General features: G+C 41.9%; 1 protein-coding gene across 6 annotated transcripts in view; it reads left to right on the top strand.

Annotated features, from left to right (window-relative positions):
* FAM204A (family with sequence similarity 204 member A) overlaps positions 1 to 13,652 on the top strand; it is a 117,943-nt gene that overhangs the window by 86,511 nt on the left and 17,780 nt on the right. Inside the window, exon 1 of one of the 6 annotated variants that reach the window (XM_084904617.1) lies at positions 10,669 to 10,721. The exons of 1 other annotated variant lie outside the window; for it this stretch is intronic. The gene's annotated coding sequence lies outside the window, so the exon portion shown is untranslated. Of the gene's footprint in view, positions 1 to 10,668; positions 11,180 to 13,359; positions 13,459 to 13,652 lie in introns of those variants that run through there. 4 more of the 6 variants (XM_084904618.1, XM_084904616.1, XM_084904615.1 and 1 more) reach the window with 4 other exon arrangements.

Raw genomic sequence — 13,652 nt, 5'->3', positions numbered from 1 at the left:
ATACCCATCTTTTTAGGCGAATTAGGCCTTAACTGACAGATAAGCCATTTTGTTCTAAAATTCAACAAACTCTTGGAAAATCTTATTCCATACAATCTTTTGAATATGTCATTTGCCATTTATATTTGATGGCCTTAAGCAAAAAGAAATCTTATAAAAAGGTATTAATGCAAGTAGATAATAAAGCTGCATTCTATAAACCTATAGCAGCTTACAGTAATCATGAAAGCATGCAAAAGTCTTTCATCTATTCAAAATTATGCAGTGCACAGGATGTCTGCTGAGGTGCATGACAAGTCAGAGTTAAATATATATTAATAAATGAATTAGCTTCATAAATAATAGCCATAATGACATTTTAGGAGACAATAAGTCTGAGGATTGTCAGAAAACGGTTGATGTATGAGCTTCACGTCTCAGTGATTCTTCAAAATGAATAGGCTTTGCGAGATAGTTCAGACCCGCGACCAGCCTATTTCCTTGAATAATTTACTTGTTGTCAATTTGTACAGCCACATTACACATGCAAATTGCGCTGCCTGTGCAAACATCCACTTGGAGATGATAAAAACAAATTTACGAAGGCTATAGAAGAAGGATTTATTTCACTTTCTCACCCAGGTCAAGCAATACATGTATCTGACGATTGTGTGTACCCAATTTTGTTGTAATTATATCAGCAAATTATTCCTTATAATCTTATTATTTTTAGCAGTCTCCTTGTGCTTGGGATAATTAGCTTTCTTCACTCAGTGTAAAAACAATTCAACTTGCCAGCCAGGCAGGGCATAGCTCCATTATCTGTTTTGGGTTTAAATTTATTCCCTATATTCTTGGACACTTTGTGTAAATTAAAAATTTCATAGTCCCTAATACTGTACACGCTGTTCATTCAGTGATGAATTAAGGCCCCTAAACCTCTCCGTTTGCTATTAGATATCTCACCCACTTTATATGTTAATCTGTGCTAATGAATTCCACAACCCCTAGCCACAGCGAGATGACTAAAATTATTACCACTTACAGAGATATGCTTTTTTCATTTAAAGTTCAATTCAAATTGCTCCCATAAACAGTCTGCCACACAAAGATACCTCCTATAAAGGAGAGTTACTTACCTCTAAGTAGAGTTCTCTGAAAGTAGTATTATCTTGGGATGCACATTCCTAGGTCATGTGCCCTCAGGTCTCTGGCATGAGGGAGAGAATGCCTAGCTGGTAGGCAAGACTCGCTTTCCTTGGGGCCCTTGGTTAGCTCTGTGGCCTGTATCCCTAAGGGTTACTTGTGCCACACCCCTTCACACAACCAGTCCCTTCTTAGCAGAACGGGCCAGGGCATCGACCCCGTGAGAGTCCAAGGACTGGTTACCATAAGCAATCAGTGATGATCAAGAAGCACATTTTACAATGGTAAGATATGTACATATATAATAATTTAATAATTAAAAAAGAAGCACATTTTCCATCCTAAAAAAAGTTACCTGGAAAACAATGTCCCTAGCAACTGAAAAAAATAATTGGGTTCTCTTTTTTACATATAATGCAAAATTTAAAATCTATATGTACTGTTTATAGAAAACATTTTTATTGCGAAAATAATACATTCTCCTTATGGAAGAATCAGAAAGTCTAGATAGACAAAAGAAAGAAAAATCACACATATTCTCACCAATAGTCCTACCACTCAGTCATAGCCTTGGCTAGTGTCTAGTACCTCTTTCCATAAACTAGTTTTCTGCTTACATCCCCTCTTTAACCCATTCCCACCAGGGGCTCTAGGAAAGGGTGCCTGCCTCATTTACCCTTAAGTCATCCACTTAACCCGTTTTAGGAATGTTATTTGCTGTCTTCCCCTAAAGTCGATGACACCTAGAGTTTCAGGCGCTGAGCCCTTTGCTCCTTCCACCCCTCTTCCCTCAGGAGAACATTCGAGCAAGTTCTCATCCAGCTTTCGCTCTCGTGGACTCTGTACCTACCACCTTCCAGAATAACCTTTCGTTCAGCAGCACAGCGAGGTGCAAGCGTGCCAGGTGCAGTCTGAAGGCTGGGTCCTTGTGCCAGGCTCCACCGTCCCTTCTCTGCGAGAGTGGCACCTTCCCTGCGCGAGTGTCCCAGTGATGATGCTGCTTCACTTTCATCCATTGCTGCCTTTGCCCTTGATCTTCAGTCACCATGAAAGCAGGCAGAGCAGGTGCTCTTACTCCTGTTTCACAGAGGAGAACAGCTAAGATCTGGGAGGCTGAGTAACCTGCCTGGGAAGAGAACATTAGCACCTAGCGTAAGCCTCTGTGACTCCTAGAACAAAGCACTCTTCATTTTAATTCTTGCCCTTTACTCATCACTTATGACTTGGTTGTGCTTTCAGTGTTTGCCCTTAAAGACAGATAATTTCCCAAGATAAATCTTTGGAAACCTTTTTGGGTAGAAATTCAGAGCTACAGACATTATTTTATTTTGAGGTCCCTTAATTACTTATTACTTAAGAAGGCTGTTTACATTTTGCTTCAGGAGAGTTTATAATAGTCTACTTTTTTTTTCATTCAGTGTATATATTTCAGTTTTTTCTGTAGACTCACAGAATAAGTAAAAATAAGTTTTAATTCTAAAAGAAAACACATCTTAACTATAGCATCTTCTGATTAAAAGTCAAAACTATTTCTTGGCAATAAGGTTTTTCAGTTTATCAGTAAGAAAGTACCCACATATTAACTTAAAATTTTTATTTTTTATTGATTTCAGAGAGAAAGGGAGAGATAGAAACATCAATGATGAGAGAGAATCATTGATTGGCTGCCTCCTGCAAGCCCCCCAGTAGAGACCGAGCCTGTAACCAGGGCATGTACCCTGACTAGAATTGAACCCGGGACCCTTTAGTCCACAGGCTGATGCTCTGTTCACTGAGCCAAACAAGCTAGGGCTCCACATATTAACTTAATTCAGTATTACATGTGGACATGGTGTGCCTAAGACCCAACCTGAGACCTTCCCCACTCTGTGCTTCTCTCTTAGCCACAAGGTACTCTCGGCATTACACACCCAGGCAGTTAGGATGCCATATAGTATTGGAGGAACAGCAACCCAGAGGAACAATTTAATACATCATTTGAAATCTGAAACCATCACCTGCAGTTAACCTGAGTTAATATTTGGCAGAGCCCGATGTACAGCTCTTAACATCTAATCTCACACAAAGTACAGTGTGTTCTTTAGTGAGTAAAAACCAAATATACTTTAATGTCAGCATCTACTCTGGCCACACAGTGTATTCACCGAATTCTCTCATCTACATTATGGTTCTCAAATGCAGGTTTGGTTCTAGCAAGACCAAGACCACAGAACTGTGAAGCTGGTTTTCTGTGCCTCAACCTCCCCTCCTCCCAGCCTGGCCCCGCCCCTTCCTCCTGGGTGTCCTGTGGCCTCCTCCTCTTCCTTCCCTGTGAAGCTCTCTGCCTGGCAATCTCAGCCTGTCTTTTACTCACAATGCAGTGAGCTGGCTAACAGAACTTCCTTTGTTTTCACTCCCAGGGTTATCTTCACGCTGACTGGACATTCTGTGGCAAAAATATTCCCAGTGACCATTAAATGCTGCGACTTAGATCCAAGTGTTTGGTGGTTAGGAATATTTTAGTTGTAGAATTATTGAATGCCATAGGGAAGATCTGGTTCCTTTCCTTGTTTTTATTCTCTCTCTCATATACAAAATGAGGTTAAAAAACTTCTGTATATCAACTATGCCCTAATGTCTGGATGACCCGTGAACAGTGAAGAACAGATAGCAAGCAGCCCAGCTAATGCTAAAATAACTAAACTTTAAGATTTGTGTTGCCCCCATCACAGGGAGACAGAGCTTACAATTTGGGCTCGGCCAATTAACTGCCTGCTTTAAAATGGAGTGAATGTTCATTGGAGAAATATAATAGAATCTTGAGTTTTTATAATATATTATTCACAATTTCCAGGATGAAATCCAAAATTTCTTGTCATAGAAAGTAACAGGAAAACATGAATCCTTTCAAGAGGAAAAAAAAAAATCATTGGAGACTAAACCTGAGATAACCTCAATGTTGAAGTCAAAGATAAGGATTTAAAAATATTGGGTCGGCAGCTAAGTAATTGCGGATTTTTTAAAGAAAATCAAAGACAATTTTTTCATGGAACTAAATAACTTTATTCTGTAATGTATTGCCCATTTTGATCAATGACCTTTTGCCATCTTTCAGGCAGCATCATAATCCCACGTTCAAAAAACTTCTGGTTTTTATTAGCAAAAAACTGAATTAGGTATGATTTGACATCATCATCATTATTGAAATTTTTACCATTCAAGGAGTTTTGTAAAGATCAAAACAAAAAGTAATCAGATGGTGCAAGGTCAGGACTATATGGTGGATGTGGCAAAACATCCCAACCAAGCTCCATTAATTTTGCCAAGTGACCAAAGATGTGTGTGGCCTTGCATTGTCATGATGGAATACAACACCTTTTCGATTTGTCAATTCGGGCCGCTTTTCTTCAACTGCATTGTTTAATTTCGTTAGTTGTTCAATGTAGACATCAGAATTGATCGTTCGGTTGGGTGGTAAGAGTTCAAAGTAGACAATTCCTTTGTAATCCCACCAAACTGATAACAAAACCTTCTTTTGATGAATATCAGCTTTTGATGTTGTTTGAGTTGGTTCACCTGGCCTGCTCCACGATCTTTTCCGCTTGATATTGTTGTAAACAACCCATTTTTCATCGCCAGTTATCAGTCGTTTTAAAAATGGATCATTTTCATTACGTTTCTTTAGCAAATTGCAGCTGCTAATGTGTTGCGTTAACTGTGATTCTTTCAGTTCGTGAGGAACCCATGTATCGAGTTTTTGAACATAGCTAAGTTGTTTTAAGTGATTTTCAATGCATGTATGTGATACATGAAGCTTCTCTGCAATCTCACGTGTTGTACTGTGACAGTCTGAATTGATTATTGCTTTGATTAGGGCGTCATCAACTTCAACTGGATGACCAGAGCGTTTTTCATCTTTGAGTGAAAAATCACCAGAACGAAATTTGGCAAACCAATTTTGACACTGCCGTTCTTTTAAGGCTTCGTCACCATAAACAGCACATAACTTTTTATGAGCTTGCGATGCGTTTTTCCCTTTGCGGAAATAAAAAAGCAAAATATGACGAAAATGTTCCTTTTGATTTTCCATTTTTCAACGAACGCCAAACAAAAACTACAAAACAGATCAAAAAACTTTTTTTACTGATTAACAGCTGAATAGCCAACTATCAAATAACAAAATGTGTTTTACATTTGTACTACGTCTGCAAACCTAAAAATTCAACTGAAGCCATATATGTGTGAAACCCGCAATTACTTAGTTGCCGACCCAATAGTTATGTTTAAGGATTAAAATGAAAATATCATGAAAACATAGGAAACTTCAGACAAGAGACATAAACTATAAAATGGAACTCAATAGAAATTATAGAACTGAAAAACAAAATGCATAACATAAAAAATTTACGGCATGCCTCAACAATAGCATGGATATGGCAAAAAGGAGTGAGAGAACCTAAAGATGACATCATCTGAAGAACAGAGAAAGAAACTTGAAATAAATGAACAGAGCCCCATGGTCCTGTGTCAACTGACACGAAAGCATAGAGAAGAACTTCATCAATCAGGAAAGGTTTAGCTCGGGAGGTAAGACTTGATCTAGATTTTGAAGGATGAAACCAAGTTCCTAGGTATAAAAGAGAAAGTTAGTCCAGGCAAAGGAAATAGCTCATGCTGACTGCCATCTAGCTCGCTTTTCATTCTTAGGATCCATACTTGTGCTTTCATCATGGTCCTCACAACATTAGTACTTACAGTATAAAATGTGCCATTTGCAACCAATTACAAATCTCAGAGTACAAAGCTCTTGGTAGGCCCGTTCATAAACCTCCTGTGTATTCTCCTGAAAGCTTAGAGGAGTGCTGAGCACTGGGCACATGGTAAGGACCACAAAGTTATTGACACATTAATCTGATAACCTATCAACATTTATGTACTCCTCAGTGTTTTTTGTTTGTTTGTTTGTATTTTTTTTTCCTGTATGCTCCAATAGAACTTTATTTATGGATACTGCATTTTGTGTTTCACATAATTTTCCCATGAAATGAATTGTTTTTATGATTTTTAAAAAGACTTTATTTTTAGAGCAGTTTTAGATTCACAGCAAAATGGAGATGGTAGAGATTTTCCATACATTTACTGTCCCCACACATCGCTCTCTCTCGCCAGAGTGGTACACTTGTTATAATTTATGAACCCACATTGACCATCATAATCACCCAAAGTCCATTGTTTACCTCTGGGTTTACTTTTGGTGTTGTATATTCTTTGAGCTTGGGAAAAAAAAAACAACCCATGTTGATATGAATCTATCATTACGGTTACTATGGAAATACTAACCGTATTATTTTCCCTGCCCCCCAAAATCCTCTGTGCTCTGCATGTTCAATTTCTTTTCCCCAACACACACACACATACACACACCCCTTAGTTTTTATGTATAAGGAAACTAATATTTATTGACCTTTAGTCAATAAGTGCCAGGCTCTATGTTAAAAGCTTTACACGTCTTCCTTTATTGAGAGAGATGAATCAGGCTCTGGGCTGTGTGGAAGGCCAGATAAAGGGAGACCAACATAGATTTCAATGTATCAGAGCAGGAATGACTGAAGAGGTTCCTCTGATAGGATTGGATCACTCACCAGGTACTGAGGGTGGAGAGGGAGGGCACATTTTGCTCTGAGGCTGCTCTTTTCCTGAGCTCCCACTTGGGTACACATCCCACTGGGTAATCTTTTTTTAAAACATTATTTTAAAAATATATTATTATTATTATTATTATTATTATTATTATTATTATTTTATAGAGAGGAAAGGAGAGGGGAGAGAGTTAGAAAACATCGATCAGCTGCCTCCTGCACAGCCCCTACTTGGGATGTGCCCACAACCAAGGTACATGCCCTTGACCGGAATCGAACCTGGGACCCTTCAGTCCGCAGGCCAACGCTCTATCTACTGAGCCAAACCAGTGAGGCCCCACTGGGTGATCTTGATGTTCATACTTTACTGACTATACTGTGCTGGGAACTTGATCTTAAAAAGTACGGCAGTGGGCGACAGTGGAAAGAGCGTGAGGTGGAGAGTCTGGTCCTGCGTGTGACTTAGCTGTGTGACCTTGGGCAAGTTTCCCCCTTGAACTCTTGAAGCCTTAATTTCCTATATGTAAAATAGACACAACAGTAATTACTGCATACGATTTTATATTAGATGCAAAATACCCAAGTATTTTGTACTTACACCCATTGGACCACAAGATTTTGAAAGCACTGGACATGACCAACTAAAAAAATGCTCTTCTTTGGCAACATATAGGAATGTCGTTTCTTCAAATGTTAACACTCTTCGATGTCAGTGTTAGTTGTTGAACACATTCCTCTAAGACAAACATTGCTTATAGAGGCTGCGCTTTGCAAATTTAAGAAATAGACCCAGAAGAGACATTGTCACACCGTTCCTGAAATCCAGAACCCCCTTTTTTCTGTTCTTTTATGTAAGTCACTACTACACTGTGTTTTCTTCAATGCAGAGAATAAGGTGTTTTTGTACAGACGGAAATTAATTCATTCTCTTTCTCAGTTTCAGCAAGAAACACATTTATTATATATTCAACAAGGTCGTATTCACTTTTTCCAACTGAGGGATAGTTAAGGGATTTCATTATGCTTGGCAAAATTCTCATCAATCAGAGATTTTAGCAGCCACCAGAAAAGACCTCGACAATTAATCTTTTATAACATGAGTGTGACTTGTAATCTCCACACTAAGAAATATAAGGAAAAACTATTCAGAAGCTATAATATTTCTTGGCAAAGAAAAACTGCTTTATGATTTTTAAGGTATGTTTGATAATTTAAATGAAACGAACATGTTTGAAATCAGTGCCAGATGCAACACAATTCAAGTTCAATTCACTAGCAGCGTCGTATTCAGTATGATTTAGTAAAAAGGTATTCAATAATTCTATGTTTCGTGGAAATCTCACCAAATACAAGTATTTCATTCACAAAAATGCACGGCTTGGCAGATTTCCAGGGCAGGAATTTGCTGGAGGGAAGGTAAATTTATTGATTAAAATAAATCAAATGACTGACAGTTCCCTCAGAAAACTGGCAAAATGATAATGCTCTGAGCCAGAAGGAAAGTCTGAACTATTTACATTTATTACAGGAATCCAATAATGCCACAGAATAAGCAACCAGATATTTGAAAATTCTCAAATTAATAGAGAAAAATTTAAAACACCTATTTTGGAGTAGGACTGGGACCTTGATGTGAAATCCGGAGTTTGTAGGGGTTTGGAGGGCTTATATCCCCTCCCCACCTCTACTTTGCACATTTATATGTACTAAAAAAACCTATTATACTTGGATGGAATTTATGTGGAAACATTCTAGATGGTTCTTAAACAGGCCAACATTACTTTTTTCCTACTCCATGTCTTCTTCCCTCTGCTCTTTCTCCATTCCGGCCACTCTTCCCCCGTTGGCATTTTATGGGCAGAATGTTTGTGTAACAATAAAGTTTGTATGTGGAAACCCTAACCTCCCAGTGTGGCTGTATTTGGAGTTGGAGAATCATACATTAAGGTAATGTGAGGCCATAAGGGTGGGGCCCTGATAGGATTAGTGTCCTTACCAGAAGGTATGGTGGTAGAGATAGCCCTGGAGTTCCTTTCCTTTCCCCCCCTTCCCTCCCCTCCCCTCCCCTCCTCCATTTTCCCTTCCCTCCCCCTTCTCTCTTCCCCTCCTCCTTTCTCTCTCCCCTCCTCCCATTTCCCTCCCTCCCCTCTTCCCTATCCCTTTTCTCTCCCCCTTCCTTTCTCTTCTTTCCCTTGTCTTTCCCTCTCCTCCTACCTCCCCTCCCTTTTTTCTCTCTTTCCAAACATGTATGAACAAGAGATCATGTGAGCACACAGCAAGTCCTGTCTCCTGCTCCACAAGCCAGGAGACAGGACTCGGAAGGAAACCCACTTTGCAGGCATCTTGACCTTGGACTTCCCAACCTTCAGAACTGAGAGAAATAAATGTCTGCTGCTTAAGTCGCCCAGTCTGTGCCCCAGCTGACTACCAAGCAAGAGGCCCAATACCAGAACCACCTCAGAGCTTTCACACACATCTTTAACTCTGGAAGGTTTTGGATTCAGGGAAAACACGGAGAAGCTGGACACCATTAGCCAGGGTAGTCTCATACAGATCTGTAAATAGCTTCTATTCCAGAATCAGAGGATGGGAGCACGGTGCACGGACCTTAGCCACCCAAGCTTGTCAATCCAGGCTCCACTGATTCCGGGGTTATAGAAGGTGACTCCACAGACCCGGCACATCTTCTGGAAGACACCGGGGGTGAGCCAGTGGATGGATAGTTAGGTAGTAACTTTAAAGATCTATTCATACTGAATCGTGGTATATTATTGAGTGCCAGGCAACGTTCTCATACAGTTTTACAACGTTCCAAAGAAAGGCATGACTGGTGACGGCTAAGACAGAATTACTGTGGGCCAGGCAGTAGGTTAAGGTCTTTGTGTGCATTTTCTTACACGAACGTGACAACACTCAGAAAATCGGGAATATTCTTAGTCTTCTTATCACTATTACCGAACAGATTCAGAAAAGGGAAGCCCTTCTAAAGTGGCCCCATGCCCATCACGATCCATTACTGTTTTCTCTTCTTCGTGGCGCGTTTTTTTTTCTTTTCTTTTTTTTCTTTTTTCTTGATTATTTCCTAGCCCCTCCAGCCCCTCCCCGGGCCCCTCAGCAGTGGCTGCCGAGGACAAGTTCCAGAAGCTTTGGGCCAAGACCACGCAGGAGGCTGGGGAAGCAGCCTGGGCGGTGGAGCACCAGACGGTAAGCTCCCCGAGAGCAGGAGGCGGGAAGGAAGCCTGCGCAACCAGTTCGTGCAGATAGAAGTGTATGTATTTCTTGGATCGCATGACCTCACGCATCTAGGGGAAATAATGAACAACATAAACTGAAGAACAAAAACAGCCCCGGTGACCGGGAAGCATCGATCAGACCATCAAACCTCAGAGGGAAGGCAGGGGAGGGTAGGAGAGAGGGGGAGAGATCAACCAAAGGACTTGTGTGCATGCACATGAGCCTAACCAGTGGTCACGGACAACGGGGGTGGGGGGCATACGTGGGGAGGGGTTTGGGGTGAGAATGGGGGGCTGAGGACAATTATGTGATACCATAATCAATAAAGATTTTTTTTTTTAAAAGTTCGTGCAGGGAGGGGGGAAAAAAGGAAGAGGGAGGGAAAGGGGGAACTAATAGAAACGTCCCCAGAAGGGCCTAGAGAGCGCCTGCAGCGATTCTCTCTCCTTGGGAACGAACCCGGGTCAAAGCCTAAGCCGGCCCCGGCGTGCGGCCGGGGATGGCGAAACAACAAAGCCTGGAGATGGACCAGAAGCGGGAACACGGCGGAGAGAAAAGTGGAAAGAAACCAACAAGCCACTCGCTCCATTCGGGGGGTGTAACCGCGGAGCGGAGCGCGGCCGGTTGCCACGGCGACGGCCAGGCCAGGACGGCCGCCGCCCATTGGCTGAGCGGCCAGAGCCAATGAGGAGGCGCGATGTTGCGAGGTCTTAAGATGGCTGCCGGGCGGCTGGCTCCGGACCGGTGAGTGGAGCCGCCGGCGGGGCTGATTCCCGGGCTGCTCGGGCTCCGGCGGGAGGCGGGGAGGAGCGCCGGGCCCGGGGAGTGAGGGGGCCGTGGAAGGGCCTCACAGCCTTTCGCCCGAGCCGCCCCTCCCGCGGGCCTGGCCTCCGAGGTGCCGGCAGGGGAGTCGCAGCGCCTTCTCCTTCCCTGCCCGGCCCAGGTGATGGGGAGAGGCTTTCGGTTAGGCCGGGAACCAGGCTTCCACGGACGATTGCTGTGTCCCGGGAAGGAGATGCAGTGAATGGGGGTGTCCGCCGGCTAGACCGCCGGTGCCGGAACCTTCGGCGCCTGGTGCTGTGCCGGGCGCCCCGGGGGGACCGGAGTGACCTGCCCCCAGGGCGCCCGCCAGTTCCGGGCCGGGCGGCGCAGCAGGAAGAGGGTCCCTTGCAGGAGCCACCCTCTTGCAGTCAGTCCTGAATGTAAGTGTTTTCTCAGCCTCTCCTCGGTGTGTGGCTGGTTCACTGCGCGTTTTCTCGGGTTTCAGGAAGTGTGTGTTCCACGGCCGAGCTAAACAGACACCCTCTTGAATGAAAACATACGGATGCCTGCAGAATCCTGCCGAACACATCCATCGTGTGTGTGTATTGGGGGTTGGGGTTGGTACTTACATCCGAAGGCAGGCCCGTGATGCACTTGTACTTCCTGCCTTTTTGAGAAGAGGGAACACGTTTATTTTATGAAAGTAAACATGATGTTTACATGAATGTGGATGATACATTTTTAAAGTTCTTTATTGTTTATAGTATTGAGGACACATGTTTAAGGTATTTTAGTTAAGTAACGTATTCCGAGCCTGATTATTATTTAAATTATTTAACACTCTCTTCAGATTGGGGTGTGTGTGTGTGGGAGGGGTGGGGGGTGACTATACAGTAAGGTTAAATTTATATCAGACAAGGTTGAGATTCCTGTGGTTCTTTCTAATTGAATACAAAATGTGGTAAATAAAACTATTATTTGGTGAAAAAGGCATTGGAATTCTGGAATCCAGAACAGGAGCTAGGAGACATTTACTCCTTAAACTGCTTGGATCGTATCTTTTGGGTTTTGGTTATAGGCAGCCGCCTGGTCGGCCACAAATGTGACGGTATTACCAGAATGTGACTTTTGATATATGCAGTTTAGTGTAGCATCTTACATAGTTTTCTGTATTTAACAGTGGGGGCGGGGATTTCTTAATCAAATTTTAGCAAGTCTAGGATTAATGGCTCGACTCATTCTTCCAAACTTTTGTCCTCTAAAAGTTTATAATTTGAAGTCATGAGTTCCATTTTTGTAAAATAAGTGGATAATGGTGCATTACACAAGTCAGTTATCGTATTTGTAAAACGTAGTAATTCCTCATGGGAGGGCGGTTGTGAGATTAGTGGTAAATCAGTACTTGTCACATCGTTTGTATAATAAATAGCAATGACCTGCTCTGTTTCCTTGTCCTGGTTCTGTTTCTTCTGTCATAATGTGTTTTCTTCTCTTTGATGCCCTGTGTGAAGTGCAACTAACTGAAAACTCAGTGTTGGCTGTGACAGCTAGGGCGAGGAGAGGGCGGTCTCTCCTAGGGCAGAGGGGCCTCATCGCTATTGCATCTCCCTGGAAGAGGATGGAGTATTGCAGCAAAGAGGGAGGTGACCGAGGATTTGGGCTCATACAATATTAAGACCCATAAGGAAACATTTGAAAGTTGCAAGACATCTCAGGGGTCATCGGATCACACTTTCATTTTATAGCTTTAAAATGGAGACCAGGCAAAGTGCAGTGTCTTGCCCACAATTATGTTCCTTAGAACTAGGAACCTGGCTTCAACATTCAGAACCAAGTCTTTTCCTCCCGTACCAGCTGTTCCCCATCCTTTCACAACCCCAAATGCCTTTTATTATAATTTGCTATCTCTCTGGGTGCCATGTTTTGAAAGATTGTGTCTATTAACGTGTATTCATTAGTGTGTGTGTGTGTGTGTGTGTGTGTGTGTGTTTATGAAAATCAGGTCTGTAGCTACCAATCAGACCCTCTGATCAATGAATATGGTAAATAATGCTTCATTGATTTTAAGTCACCTCATGTAGATGTGGCTGATATTTGAGGGGGAAAATGTTGGGCTTTGAATATTGAAATTAGCTTAGAGACCTCCATTACTATCTTCATAAAACTTTATAAAAACCTTAGATTAGGAATTGCTGAACTGTGTCATGTTCTTGATGCGTTGCAATCTGCCCACTGTGCTAAATAAATAGTGACTGTGGTTTTCAAGGGCAAAAGAAAACCCAACCATTCAGTCTAGAATGACACATAAATATTTTCATAGTAAATTGTGTCAGCCCAGGACTAAAGCTGTGTTCTGTGTAGTATACACAGAATTTTTTTAAAAGAATAATTGTGGGAAGGAAAAGAATCTTAACTTCAGAAGTAGAGAGTGTATGAGATGGTGAAGGTGATATTTAAAATCATAGAGTAAATTTGGCTTCTGAATCATTTGCATCTTTTGTGGGGCAAAAAATGGTTGAATTAAAATTGTTTTAATTACAGACTTAAATAGGTTTTGTATTAATACAGGGATTGTTGTATAGATCTGGCTAAAATGTGCACTATAAACCCTTAAGTTTCCAGTTTTCTGGTTTGCCACGTCTCCTGGGAATGGCTGAGTAGTTTCACATTTAAAGGGTAATTTGGAGTGATCTGCTTCAAAATAAAGGAATATGCACTGGTAAGTGTGGCAGGAGAGACGCTCCAGAGAAACAGAGAATCAGAATAGCCAAAACAGAAATAACTGGAGGCCTAACGTAGTATCATTGGGAATGTGTGGAAGACACGTCTCTGCTATGAATAGAAAACGGTGTTTTCGAACATGAGCCCAAAGCGTGTCAATAGCTGCCATTCCATGTCGGGCTGATTTACAGT

This window comes from Pipistrellus hanaki, assembly GCF_964339955.1.
Source record: "Pipistrellus hanaki genome assembly, chromosome: 14".
NCBI classification, from domain to species: domain Eukaryota; kingdom Metazoa; phylum Chordata; class Mammalia; order Chiroptera; family Vespertilionidae; genus Pipistrellus; species Pipistrellus hanaki.
This window is presented reverse-complemented; position numbering and strand designations above follow the sequence as displayed.